This window comes from Malus sylvestris, mitochondrion (assembly GCF_916048215.2).
Source record: "Malus sylvestris mitochondrion, complete genome".
NCBI lineage: Eukaryota > Viridiplantae > Streptophyta > Magnoliopsida > Rosales > Rosaceae > Malus > Malus sylvestris.
Window position 1 is genome coordinate 125,001 of NC_065226.1, and position 15,000 is coordinate 140,000.

At 45.6% G+C, this 15,000-nt stretch overlaps 3 non-coding genes across 3 annotated transcripts; all 3 read right to left on the reverse strand.

The window, feature by feature from the left end:
- Window positions 1-1,340: 1,340 nt before the first annotated feature.
- On the reverse strand, window positions 1,341-1,412 carry trnG-GCC. Its single transcript has one exon. It is a non-coding gene; the product is annotated as a tRNA-Gly (tRNA).
- Window positions 1,413-8,145: 6,733 nt separating this feature from the next.
- On the reverse strand, window positions 8,146-8,224 carry trnT-UGU. The gene has a single exon. It is a non-coding gene; the product is annotated as a tRNA-Thr (tRNA).
- A 1,466-nt stretch (window positions 8,225-9,690) lies between these two features.
- On the reverse strand, window positions 9,691-9,763 carry trnM-CAU. Its single transcript has one exon. It is a non-coding gene; the product is annotated as a tRNA-Met (tRNA).
- Window positions 9,764-15,000: the final 5,237 nt, after the last annotated feature.

Sequence of the window (15,000 nt, forward strand, 5' to 3'; positions counted from 1 at the left end):
CTTGAACTACGGATCAATCATAATAAACAATACAAGAAAATAAATGGATTCTCCTGCGGAAAAAAGGCAAAAAAGAAAGGGGGCCGGGAAGAGGAGATTAAGGATAGTCACTCCACTCCATAGATAGTGAACACAGATTCTTGTTTAATTTTGAATTCCTTTCGGGTCGAAAACGCGGGCTGCTGGTGGGGCTGTGCCCATTCTCCCTCCTCTTCCGCTTTACAACCGGAATAAGGAACCTTAGAATTCACCCTACCTGTCGATGAAAAAATGGGATTTGAGAGGCTAGCGGATCAGAAATTTTTTTATGGAATGTCCTACTATTGCCCGAGCTTTCCGATCAACCAATCCCCTATTTCAGGGACATCTCCTTGTTAGGTAGGGCCAGGGATCACTAATTAGTCGAATGAGCCCATCCCTCTGGCCTATCATTTATTGGTCGATCCGGCTGGCGGCTCCTGCATCCCCATGGGGGCCCTTTCATACAAGTTTGTTGCTAGGAGTCCCTCTAGTCGAATCAATAATCAATATAAGTTTACTGACCTGGCTCTTCAATCGACGATCTACTGCTCCCTCTTAGTTGCAGATGCCCATGCTTTGATTCGAAAGCCCTAGCCTGTGATGAATCCCCAGTAAGATCGGAGTATTGAATTTATCCTCCCTTCAGTCCTGTTTGAACCCGTCCCAGCAACGACCACCTTCCTACTGCAAGGTGAGGCTCTGCCCTTCCCCTAGAATCCACTCCGGGTCACGGAGCTCTCAACTGAGTTGTTTAGGTTCTGGAATTCCATCTCTGGTTGGGGGTTTCGGTTCGAAGGTTATAAAACGTGGTGCGGGTTCATCTCTCTCGACCAGTTCCGGTTCAAGGGAAGGGTGCTCGAGGGGACCAGACTTTAGATCTCTTTCTTCTCTATGGCGGGAGGTTTATTTCGTATCAAGAGTTTGTTGGGGAGGCCAGGGAAGACGGATTGGATAGAGAGGCGATGCCTATGCCTCTTCTTTATTGATAGGATTTCCATCATTTGCAGTCTCCGGCGAAGGAGACAAGGGCTAGGCACCGAACATGTTCTCGGTGTCTCCATCCGTCATTAGTAATCTCGACCCGCTTTTCCTATTCACTAGCACACTGCGCGCTACAGCAAGCAGCCCCTTTACTAGTAAGGGGCTAGCGCGCAACGGCTGAAAAGCCAGCAACTTGTTAGGAGTAGGTTTTGGCTTGCCCCTTTCTTATTATTAGTAAGATAGGTTTGTAACCCTATACAAGGGGCTGCTTGCTGCTCGCCCCTATCTCTAAAGGGGCTTATGCACTCCACTCGTTACCACTAAACGACGAAGCCAGGAGCGGAAGGAGGGACTTGAACCCTCAACCTCAGCCTTGGCAAGGCTATGCTCTACCATTAAGCTATTTCCGCCAGCTACGTTAGTGGCGAAGCACTACTGAGCAATTCACGCATCACTTGATACGGACGACTTCTGTTTTTCCGCCGGCCTCCCACTCTTGACTTCCGATCGGGCTACGAGCATGAGTAGGTAGGCGGCTAGGGGGGTTTGGGCTGGGAAGGAAGGCCCCCCTTTTTTTCTTCGCGCCAGATGAGATGATGATTAGTGGGTCAGTGTGTGCTCTTGATCACAATCATTAAATTAAAGGGAAGGGGCTGCCCTTTCAATCAATCTCCGGCCGCTCAGTGCTGCTATTGGTGCGAGTTGTAAGGAGTCTTGGTCTCGAGCCGAGCTGGGGCGTGATTTAATTCTCGTAACGGGAGTGAGTGCGCCGCAAGACCAGACAAGTGACTCCCTCGCCTCGCAGCGGCGACATCTGTCTTTTAAGTTAAGTCATTTCCTAAGATGGCTCCTCTTATTCTACGATAATCCAAGCAGCAGCTCCACGAGTCCGCTCGGAACCAGTCGATTCCTGAGCCTCTCCCCTCTCGGTTGGCGTTTGCCAGCCACTAGAGCAAGTAAGAGAACCTACAGTGAATGCACTTAAAGAACCGCAGATTTTGACCTGATTGTACACCTTTGTGTCTGGCTATGTATATGAATGTGCATAAAGAAGGGACGGGGCATCTCTCTCCCTTTTTATTAAAATTTTTTTTGGGGGGGAGAGGGAATAAGATGCAGCGGCACCTCACGAACTTCTTACTGGGGCAGCACCATCCTGTAGGCGCGAGTGTTTAGATGCACGTGTTTTGCCTGCGCAGTTAAGAGAAAAATTGTCCCCAAGGTAGTTTACTTGCTTACTTTAAAGAGTAAGGGAATAGGGGGGACGGATTTGCCCTTTCTCCAATAGAGTACTTATGCAAGGCATGACTCTATCGACAGACTCGATCACAAGCAGGGGTCCTTCAATCGATCTATCTACATAAGGATAGCTCATTCAATCTCCCCCCATTTAGTAGGGCAGGTCTTCGGGCGAGGAAAGATCTATCTTTATTGATAGGGCCATACGCGAAAGCCTAAGATCAACTCCATCCACCGGAGCAAGGATTTTAGCCATGCCCCCCTAGCTCATGTGGAAAGTCCGGGCTGTATGATAAAATAGAGGATCTAGGAAGCGAGCTAGGCCACCCGCCGGATCAGGGTTTCCATCCGAACTAGTGCCTTAAGCAGGAAGGAAGTTTCATTTAGTGGTATCGTATATAAGATCGCGGCTGCTTTTAGGAGTGATCTTGCCCTCTTTCAACAAACTTGCTTGCTATCCCAGTGCGTCTATCCTTAGTTTTCGTGTCTAGCTTGCTTGCTCACTTCCAGAACTGATCTAACTAGAAAGAAAATCTCTAACTGGTCCTAGAAAAAGTATTCCAATTACTGGCTTACAGGGCACTCTCCATGGCTAGAAGAGGGTTCCGGAAAGCCATTTGTTTCTTTCAGCACGCCTTTGTCCTCGGTACCAGCGAGGTGTCAGTACGACGAGAAAACCCTATTCATGGTTGGTTGACCCCTTCTTACTCCCTTCCTTGGCTACTTAGAAAACACCCTTTAGCGTAAGAGCTCTTGAAGAGGGACTGCATCTCGATCCGCTACTGCTACTCAAATTCCTTCTGCAGCTGGCGGTGCTGGTAGTCCTGATGCAGGGTAGCCGGGATACACAGGTAAGGGGGCGAAAGCAGTTCATCAAGTTCAGAATTCGAGATCTGTCCTTCCGCTTGCAAAGACGAGAATGGAATCCAGATCAGAGTAGATTCAATACAATAGAAGGGCTGAAAGAATGAAGAAATTCGTTGAAAAAAAGCCGACTACTTCAGAGATAGGATGATCACTAGCCCTCTTCTCTTTACCTCCTTCACTGGATTCCATACGGATTCCCCAGATCTGCCCTTCTACGTCCTCTCTTCTGAAAGATTCGGTGCATCGCCAGTTCCATCCCACTCCCATGCACTTCCCTTTCGAAAGATTGACGGGATTCTATCAAATTATCCGTTTTCGCCCCGATGCGGAAAGAAGTAAAATCAAAAGAAAGAAGAGTGGAAAACGGGTTATACTCTTTCATGTTCCCCTAGAGTTTTTAACTTCTACCGGTCTGAGTTATATAGCTAGTGCGGTCGCCTAGCATGTTGATAAGTTTCGTTTACTGCATCCAATAAAAGAATCCGATGAGTGTGCGGATGGGAATTGGATTACCATTCACGCTGAATTTGAGTGGACTCCTACAAGGTGTAAGGCGTGTGAGGGTTTTGGGCATTCAATTTCCTCATGTAGTCAATTGAAACCTTCTCCAAGCAAGTAAACCCGGCCATCATTTACCAGCTGGGTCTCTAGTCTTTCTCATGTATTCACTTTCTGCGAAATAGATCAACTACTGGGGACTATAGAGCACAACAGGCCCCTGTATGTCACAGGCACAAGTGATGGTGCAAAAGTTAACCGCATCCAGCTTGATTGACCCTGTGGGTTTTCAGTTAACCTGATGACGCTCAGGACACTCTGGAGCCAGGCTATAGACGTCCAGCACTTGGCCCCTGAAAAAAGAATAAAAAAAAAGGCTTAAATCAGCACAGTCAACAAGCTCTTGGATTAATTATCTCCCCCCGAATCTTATGAACTGGCTTGAGGATAATCCTTGTGGTTCTGGAGCTCATGTTGCCGGTAAGCGACGAGCGACTAAGAGCTCTTTCTCTCTCTCTTGTCGGTAAGCGGTGGGCGGCAGATCGTCGGAGGCTGCCCTTCCTGATGGTAATTTCTTACTTCATTGGGGCTCTTTTGATTCCGCAGTGATGAACATGTCTCTGAGATACTTTTTTTTTCTGCAGCTTGGGAGAGGATCAACATTGGTCGTCCTCTTTTCAGCACAGATCCTCCTCCTCCTGCTGGTCTATTCCCCATTGGTCGAAAGTGGGCATACAGACTGGTGAAAGTCGGAGTAGAGCATGTAGCTCACTTTTTCAGAGGCAAGACCGGGTCGCGTCCCGACAGGTATTTCCTTTCTTATTTCCTTGTTAATTCTGTAGAGATTGAAAGAAACAGCATCATGACTTCCTGCTCTTCTCTTTTCAGGTGACTTGGCTTCCCTACCCCTTTCTTCGTCTTCAGATTTCTACCTCGAGTACCTTCCCTTGGCTGCTCCTTGACTACCATAAAGATAAAGCATTGGAACGGATATAGGTGGGCGACTTACGTACTATGTTGAACTTGACTCACTTTTCTCAGATTCTTCTTCGGACCCTGCTTGAACCACTAGAACAGTTCCGTGCATAGACTACTTGAAGCCTCCGCCTTGCCCATTGTCTCCTCTGTCCGAGCATCTGAGTCAACAGGATCGTATTCTGCAGAATCCATGGCTAAATCTTAACTCGAAGTTAACCCTGTTGAGGTTCTTTCCATCTCCATTTTCACCGATCCTTAGGTATGGTTGACTTGACTGATTAGGCTCACGGGCCTTAGCTTAGATTGGACAAGTAAACTTCCCTTAATAAAGGACATAGGCTCACCGACCGAAACCACTTTGACTGAGAGTGAAGGGGAAACCCCTAAAAGATGAACAAAGCGAGCTGAGCTGCCCATGCTTTACCCATCTGACCCGCTCCCTACTTCTCTACTTCGCGGGACTAACCAAAGAGACGAGGAACTTGCACCGAAGAACAACAATACGGTCTACCGGACTGAGACCGACAGACTGCTATCAAGCGGGAGAGAAGGTTGCTCCAGATGAGAGTTGGTCGTGTATATTGCTTTCTCGCCTAACTACAGGTAAGATTCACTACCTCTTCTATCAATATAGCTAGTAGAAAGCCTATTCCTTTCCGAAACTGTACGGTACGATTACGATGGTGGATTACTTATTCCGATCTACATCTCCTCGTGCTCGCCTCTGCCTTGCCTGCGGATGATGCCTTTCACCACTTCTTCCTACTCATATTCAATATTCTTTTTTGGCTCTTACTTTCTTTTGAGCCGAGACTGTCTTTGTTGAGCTCTACGCCTTTGCCTTTGCCCACGAATTGCGCCTAGAACAGGGGAAAAAAAGAACATAATTACATTATCCCTTCGACGACTGAGCCGGGGCTTGCCCCTTTCATTTCACATGGAATTGATCGCCTATTTAAAGTAATATAATATTCCATATTACCCTCGCTGACAACGTACCTATCTTAGAAATTCCTCCTATATTTACTGGATCTTGGGTAACTTAGACTGAGATTGGAACTTGATTTGATCATTCGCTCCTCATTCTTAACGAGATGAGCTCATTCATTCCTTGCGCTTAGTTACCTTAATTCATTCCTCCACGGAGAGAGGCTCTATGAAAGAAGAGAATACGGAGCAACCTTCGCCTGAGACGGGGCTTCCTTAGAGTGGACAGAGACTGTGATCCTAGCTTTCTGACTGGGAGCTCCTAGTAAAGAGAAAGAGATAGTTATGCCATTTTGACGATATTTCATGTACGCTTCGCTTACCTTTCACTCCTGAACCCACCTTCGTCTTCCTGGAGAGGAGTTTGTTTTATAACTATATTGGGTAGCCCGCTTTTCAATTGAATCAACATCAATAGGACCGTGCCCAGCATAAGATTCTTCTTCTGCGTCTAATCCCTTTTATAATCTTTCAGTTTCTGCCCCCATAACTGATACAGGTGAGCGGCGTACCTAGCCTGTCACACTACGGACCTCTCGTTCTTGCCTGGTGAACCCCAATCTTCATCTCCTCTTCCCCTTCTGTTCAATCCCCGTGGTGAACACAACACTAGAAGAGTCAGCAATCGGGTCTTTCGTAGAAACCCCTGCCTGAATGAACACTGCTATCTCGCCTTCTGATCTTTCTTAAGAGATTTTCCTAATTTCTTTCCTACTTCTGTCTATTCGCTTCTACCGGGAGGATTTCCCTGATTGGCTCTCTTGCCTGGAATGACTTCCCTCAGTCCCGTCCCTACTTCTTCTCATGCCACTAATTGATTTCCACTTCTGAACTCCCACGTATTCAATCGATTCTGTTTCATGGCTCGCTGGTCGGAGAGAGTCCACTTCTTCCATTGATTGGGACTTGACTACTTCAGGTGGATCCGATCCTCTTCTTTCTATTTAGGGTGGATCCCTTTCTATTGATTGCAGCTCGTGAGCAAACTACCTATCTATATTACCATTCTAACCTGTCTTTGCTGAACCGTTGTAATATGGAATATTACCCTAGCTCACAGGTTATCCTTCTTAATTACATCATCCCTAACTCACAGGTTATCCTTCTATGATACATTGGATTTATTGGATTCGAAGTTCGGTTCGACTGAGCGAGCTTTCTTTTCACTTGGGCTTCGAAGAAAAAGAAAGCTTAATAGAGATTCTCCTCTTCGGATGGAGTAAGAGGCTCCTACTACAATATTACATATTGCCTACTTTACGGGTTACGGGTGAGCTACGAGCAGGCTTGATACCACTCCTTCGGACCCTTCGGACTCCAGCGCTTAGAAGAATCCTTATTAAACTCTTATTACATAGATCCTTCCCTTGAGCAACAAGCAAATTCCCTGACTAAAGAAAGAACTGAGACTAAAAAAAAATATTATACCAACGCTTCCCTTTTTCTTTGTAAGTAAACTTCCATCTTCTAAAGGGAGAGTAAACTCACCTTAGCAGTTTGATTATCCATTTTATTCCCCTGAGATTGAAGTTGCTACTGTACCTGTCTTTGAAGAATGCTTCGAACCCGGCCTAAACGCTTCCTGAGACTCAACCCTACTTCGGCTTCGAGGGACTTCCCTTGTGCTGACTTCTCTCACGTCAGACTGATGCCGGCTTTCTCAAATCAATCGGTAGAAATTCAAAAACCAATTGGATCAAATCAAGATCCCTTGGTCAATGTCATTAGGGTCTCTAAAGGAGAATGCCCTATCGGGCTTTCACGCAGCAGGTTCGGAAGATCGGGCTTGAAAAGCCGCACGATGGCTTTGACTCGCCTTTGGAAAGATGACTTCGAAAGCTCAAGCTTTCCGTTCTCCTATCCTATGATGGCACTCCAAAATAGGGTTCTTTTGAGCCCTGAGAAAGTATGAGTCGCCGTAGTGTGAGAAGTGGAATGATTGGAGAGTGTGAGAAGTTGGCAATTTTGAGTCTCTTTCTTAGATGTGTATATGCGGGTGGGGTGCCACCAAAGGTTTGGAACCCTGTCTCCCTCCCTAGCTAATTGAATACCAGCTTCCTTTTCTATTAGTATTATATGTAACTTCCTTGTCCTATTAGTATGCATGGGACTGTAGGTTGCTTTCTTTGATCTTATCTGCTCACGAATGGTCTGCTTAAGCCAATAAGATCGAAAAGGCTATCTCCGAGTGGCTAAAAATAGTGCGGCACTTTCCTTCAAGCAGGAAGGATGCAAAGTAATCCAAGGGAAAGCTAGACCTCGAGTGAGGAAAGACGGGAGCCACTCTAGTGACCTTTGAAAAGGGTCCGTACTAACCTTACCAGTTATTACTGCCTAGTGCCCAAACTGATTAGAGAGTTGTTGAATAAGCAAATCGGCTGTTTACAGTTACAGCAAACAGGAAAGAAGAGCAGTCGTGTGGAAGGTCTTTCTTCGGCCTTTGCTTCCTCTTCTTAGCCTAGCCGCTTCCAGGCTTCCAGGTAAGGAGAAATAAGTGAACCCTAGCGGGGGAAGAAAAAAGGAACTGAATATAACAATAACAAGCAAGACCAAGGTATATGACCAAAAAGGCCTTGTCACGAGCTGGAGTCGAACCAGCACCTCTGGTAAATGAATACAATCCCAGCGAACTACCATTTATTCTAATCGTGACTTTGTTCACCCGGTTCGTCATGCACAAGAAAAGCAAAACTAACATGACTACATCCGGTCGCGTTTCCGCTAAAACACTATAATCCCCACCCTCCTTACTAAATTAAATGACTGTTTAGTCATCCTCGTTAGCTTTTTTAACAATATCCGAAATGCGTTTAATCATTTCTGATTTTGGAACATTAATTACATGCTCATCGACATGCGGTGATCTTTCGCTTTTTTAATTTTTAATAAAAAAATGAAAAACCATAGATTTAAAAAAAAATTAATCATATGGACTTTTTCTTACTATATGAAATCCACACTTTGACACCTAAGATTCCGTAACGAGTAGATACTTTCGCAGGAGCATGTCTAACTACCTGCATCCACAAGACACTGAATTAGCCTAGAGATGGGTGCATCTTTTTGCTATCTCTCACGACCTTTCGGTCCCCTCACTGGAAAATTGGAAGGTCACAAACCGCCCTCTACAGTTGCAAATGTGAAACGGTGGACCCGTGACTATGAAAAATGACTGCTCAATCGAGATTTGAGTCGCCTTGGAGTAAAGCCACATACTCAACAACGTCTCTGTCTGAACTGTGGAATCCCTAAATCGAAACATACTAGAATAACTTCAAACACTGGATCCGCAGATCTACGTGTATTCAAAAATTCTGGTCTTCTTCAATTTCAATCAGGTTCTCAAACCAATCAGGGAACTTCCTTCCAAAGACCAAACCATTAAATCCCACACTATAAAATTTCTGGCGGAACCTTCCGCAGAAAAACCACGCTGAATTTTTTCGATATTTTTAAACTTTTTGTTTCAAAGCGGCGAAACCTCGAGATACTTTTCACTTGTGCGAGTCTGAGACCTTACTTCTGCGACTACTCGACTTTTGTGAGTTCTTATCCCGACAAAATCTCCTTAACTTAAAGTCTCCTCTATCTCAGAGTCTATTCTAAAAAAAAAATTTTTTTTTATATTATATTTAGATTTTTTGTTTTTATTAGAAGAGAGAAAGGGTACGCTCTCTAGAAGATTTGCTCGGGGCTGTTCACTTTCACTTGGTCGCCTGGTATCTTGAAACCTCTTTGCTTTCGGGGGCAGGAGTGGAAACGTCTGAGAGAGCGCTTCGCGAAAGAATCGTGTGGCGCGGTGAAAGGTTTCCCGTTGGGGTTTCTGGCCCCCCTGGTCTTCACCTAATTGTGGAAGAGGGGAGGTGAGTTGAGCATCCACTCTCTCTCGCGCCTTTCTTTCAGCTTGTTCCTGTTCGTCTATTCGGGACGGGCAGGCAGCCCACATACATGAAGAGAAGAAGAAAAAAGGGGGGGTTACTTGCTTAGTGCTTGCGCTAAGCAAGGCGGTCGAAGAAGGCCACAAGTAGAAGCAACCGATGCTTTGGTCATTCAGTTGACTCCTTGCTGCCAGTCCGTGCTTGCTGTCATGCTGGCAAAAGCAGGGGTTTCGGCCGGTTTTACCTACTATTGGATTTGAACCAATGACTCTCGCCGTATGAAAGCGATACTCTAACCGCTGAGTCAAGTAGGTCAAGCTGAGTCAAGTCAGAGAAAATAGACCCATATAAGAGAAAGCCGCGCAACCTGAATTCCCCTTACTATACAGGAGGGCGGAGCGCTAAGAAAGAGAAAGCGTTATCACTATACGAAATGAAGCAGCGGCTAGCACGCTAAGATCAACCACTTGGAGAACGCGAAGCCTTTTTTTCTCGGTCGTCCTTCTCTAGGTACAAAAAGGAATTTACGGGATATCTCCAAAATTCGATGTACTTCTTCAAGTGTGGGACACATCTCATGTTTGCCGAATCTAAAAACCATCGTCTTTGCATCCCAACACTTCACTGCGGCTATGATCGGATCCCAGTGTTGGTTCACTTTTTATCCTCCACCAAATCTTCTGAGCTCCTGTTCTCAATGATGTTAAGCAGCTCTTGATCGCAGCAATCATGCCTTCGAAGGTACGCTTTTTTCATTCAACTGTGCTTGAAAGAGAGAGGATATGATATAAGGTAAGCCCCAATTCCACTGAAAGATTCAATTCAGTCAGCTTGGCTTTTTCTCTAGTTTGCCTTTTTGTCTACCTTCTTTAGTCAATGTCGCATTTCGAGTGCTTGGTTAGATCTCCTAATGGAGAAGATGCGGTGAATCAATCAGTATTAGCTAAGGAAAGCATTCGGGAAGAGAGGAAATCTGTCTTTATAGGAAATTTATCTTTATAGGGAATCTGTGCCCTTTGTTTGGGTCTGAAAGTGCAAGACTAGCTGGACCCGGACTGACTAATCGCTAAGAGCTCGCCCCGAGTGCTAAGTACGGCATTCAGTAAGAAGTAAGCCAAGTTCAGTGATCCTCGAGAATAAACTATCAGGCGGAGGAAAGAACTGATGACTCACATCCCACAACACAAGAAGGATGGAAAGTCGTGGAATTGATCGAAGTTAGCCAAGTTCTCTTAGCCGTTACGTTAGGGTGACTCGAGAAAGCTTGAAAGAATAAGATACGTAGAGCGTGAACCAAGGTTCATAGGCGGATCAAAGTCGAATCTTGCAGATCCTAGTTCGCTTTCTAATCGCTTTCGGGACCAGTCTTCAATGGCATGAAGCTTTAGTGGCATAGAATTGGCTGCCTGATCGGACAGATGAAAGGAGAACTATCTGGTGAGGCATCTGGATTTGATTCGGGTCGGTTAAAGCTTGAAAGGGAGTTCGTGGCCTACTAGGAGTTCTGTTTTCTGAGGACTCATAGAACACCTTATTAATCTTAATTCAACTGTCCTTTCAAGCAAGAGTTGTCTTAGATCAATGAATGAGAAGGAAGAGAGTGAATAGGGCACAGGAAATGAAGTCATCCAGGTTCGGAGCGGGAAGCATGCATTCAGGCTGTGAGGTAAAGTGATTCTCTTAGCTTTAGTCAGCTTGGCTTGAATAAAGCTTTGGTTTCAGGAAAGTAGGGAGTCAGAGCTTTCCGTCATTCAGCAGTGGAATAGTTCCATGGTATTGATCATCCAACCATTGATTGGAATTTCTATCGTGATAAACCGTGATTTGAGCCTATCTATAGCTATAACAGTGTGATTCTATAAGCTAAGCAGATGAGGAGATTCAACAAAGAACCTAACCGTCCTCTCTGATTGACTTCATCAGGAGATCCCTATGGTCTGGTTCACCTTCCCTCTTTCCTTGAAACCGTCGGATCGATATGGTTCATTCCTGGGCTATGCTCTTTCAACAATTGACAGAAGAGGGGGACGGACAAGGATGATCAGACTGTTTGGTTCGGTTCGTCAGAGGTATGGGCATAGAGAATCCGACTATGGAGAGGGAAGTGATTCTCATCTCAATCCATAGAGACAGAGCATTATCGTATGGGGAAAGAGTATGAACGAAAAAATTGCTTGTAGAGATGAATCACATTCCTTTCTGAAATACTATAATATATGTGAGTCGTCTATCTTCACAGCTGGAAATGCGCTCCGAAGGGAATAGCTTTCTCCATTGAATCAGTCTAATGTGGAAATGGAAAGATGTGAAATTCATTCATCAATCTTGTGTTCTTCTGTGTAGCGTACGGTGTCTCGTGCCAAGTGAAAGGAAAGCTGAGCTTGCTCCAAACCATGAGATCCAAGAGAGTGCCCGGTCATCATCATTCCACTCCTTTCTTGGTCTACTTCGGTTACAACTTGATCTACGGTGCGATCAGACCAAGTGCGAGATTGGATCGAGAAAGCAGGAAGGTCAGCCCTTGATTGTTAGATAGATACCGACAGAATATCATAGTTAACAGCTTCTTGATTGCATCCGTGAAAGTTCGAGATTGATGGTTCGAGTTAGCAGGTAGTTCCGGAATAGATAGACAAGAGTGCTTTGTCTCCTCCCCTTTATCTGAAAAGTAGGTGGCTGCTGATGAGCTTCGATAGCCAGTCACCCCGCCCAAGGAATAGAAATAGATTTGTTTTCGTCAGCTCGTTAGCTCGTCATTGGGTCCAGTGAGGCGGATTCCTTTATTTACTATACATATCATATTAACACTCGATGCTTCGCCATGGGGATAACGCCTAGATAGGTGGGGGAGATGCAGCCACAAAGCATGGATTTTGGTCCGATTCATTGAGATCACCAGCCTCGGAAGATAGATATGCAGATGAGCTTTTCCCGTGGTCCGCGGAGGCTGGAATGCATGGAAATGAAGGAATAGGTGCCCTTAGCCCGGTATTCCACCCACTTGAGGGTATGGAAGAAGAGAAAGAGCAGAAGAGCTACGAATAGGATCACTTGGAGCTAGGTGCTTCTCCTGTAGCTGGCTAGTACCTCCTCTATTCCATTTCTCTGTCCTAACCCCCCTGCAAAACCAAAATATCCATTGCTCTCCTGTCCTGGGACGAGGAACGGAATGCATGTTGCTACCTTTTTAGCATCCTCTCGAAAAGTAGGTTGCCATCGGCCAGCATCATAAGCGGGAAGGAATGCAATCTCTTTTTTCCCCGAGTGAGAAGGCGGCGAGAAAACCATTCCTTTCTCCAGTGAAGGGTCCAATCGAACCCACCTGTGCTCGAATCCAAACCCCGTCCAGATGTTTCATCCTTTCCCAGTGGCAAAGAAAGAATCCCCATTTCCAGTACTTGTAAAGAACGAAACCCCTCGAAAAGGAATTCTATCTACTGGTAGCTAAGGAATCGTATGAGAGAAAAGACTGCAAGGTACATCTGGGTTTTAGGGAATAATAATTGTGATCTAGTACTGTTGTTCTGGTTTGAGTTTAGGGAGACGGGTGGGCGGTGCGCGGATTCCGTTTAGGCGAGCGGCAGTGAGGGGAAAGGGGAGTAAGCAAGCTTTAAGAGATAGGGGGATGGGAGCAAAATATGCATTGGTTGTTTCGGAATAGGTTGAGGACGTATGTGAAAGTACGAACACTTTTGCTTTTTCATACGATTTGTAAGACGCTAGTACTGATTCAAAGTACTCCTCATCATTTATTTTTGTCCACCACTATACTATATATAGTTCAAAAAATTTAATGGGCTTGATCCCGGACCCCTGGGGACAAAGAAAGCGGGAGAGACTCGCGTAGTGAGAGAGACTAAGAAAGAGCTAGTTCGGGAGTGCAAAAGGCGGACCACCGGTCAATAGCAAGAGGTAAGGGCACCGGTAACAGAGGACTGAGGCGAGCGTAGTGAGGAGGTTTGCCGAGAAAGAAGGTGCACAGGAAGGTGTCAGGTTGGTGTGGCGTAGTGGAAGCAGAGCAAGAAGGGTGTCAGCTAGGCAATGGTCGTTCGTGATACTGTTCCCTTTGTTTGATCCGCAGTTCCAGCTACAGAGCCAGAGAGAAAGATGTGGGCGTTCATTCAGGCTTCGCTAAGTAAGCAGCTGTCAGACACCGCCTTTAGATATAAATAAAGAGGGCTAATGAGTATAAAGTGAGTGACAAGACCAGACTCAAAAGTGCTAAGTTGTTCATATGCGACCTCCTATCTTTTAGCGCAAGTCTCCGTTGACCAGCGAGACGACGACGATCGTTTTGAGGCCGCAAAGCTCGTTCCCTATTATTGTCATTTCAAAGCGCCTCGGAGCTAGTCATTTCTCATCAGCCGAGGAAGGAAGCATCCGCTTCAAATAGAGTAGTATATCGATCGAAGTCACAGTAAGATGGAAAGAAAGCTACGTGATGAGGCCGATCGCCCCTTAGAAGTGAAGTCCTATTTCAGACTCTTTGAACGGGGAGGAAGTGAAAAGAAATTTTAGAAGTTCCAATTTCGATTAGAAAAGGTTGCTTTGCTTACTCTTCTATTGTTCTGTGGTCTACTCAACGGTTGCCCTAGTCTAGCTAGATTGATGCTCAGGTGATAATACAAAGATAAATAAGAGAAGTGAAGGAGAGGAGATTGGGGCGAGAAGCATATTCTATTTGGTCAAGAAGTACGAATACAAAGGCAGCTTCAGGTCAAGAGAAACTTTAACTTTTAGAGTTATTGGTCTCGAGTTCAGTTCGATAGTCTTGAGAATCTCCAATCGAGTTCCTCTTTTTTATGTTTATGGTCTTTCTCGAGGCGCTGCCTACCTACAAGGCAAGATCAATTGAACCTTCACCTTAAACTGCGTCCAGTCCAAACACAGTCTTGCTCCTATAGCTCTCCTCTCTGGTTGCGCGTTCAACAACTACAACCTTAACACTGCGCTCCGAGGCCGCTTTTGACGCCTCCGGACAACCCTCGCTGCTTCGCCATAGAGTTAGGTAGGCCTCCACAAGCTGCTAAAAGAAAATTCCATCAAAGGTGAAACCCTTACTTTGGGGGCCTTGCCTCATGATTTTCTTGGCAAGCATTTGGCTGTTGACGTGTCCTCCGCACGCACTTGAATGAGCTTGTTCAACAATGTGCGCTCCGGATCGGCGTGAAACGCTAAGGTAGCTTGCTTACTTAGTGCTTGCGCTAAGGGCTAGGGTTGCTTTCTTGGTGACTCTAACCGGAGACTTTTTACCTTTACTCTTTCGGTATCGGTATGCCTTCGATGATTACTGCTTTAATGAATACCCTCTCTTCGGGAAGCGACGAACTCTTCCCTCACCCGAAGGCGAGCGAGTGCATTACGTTGAGTAGGAATTTGGAATAGAATAAGCTGTTGGGAAGAGAATACCACGAATACGCTATTTGGAGAGCGCATGCGGACAATTCGATGAGGACGATTTCTTGCAGAAAGAGAAGAGGGATACCAGACGATTGGGGATTGATTAGATGCGGACGATGATTTGGCTTTTAAAGATGAGAAGGACGATTTG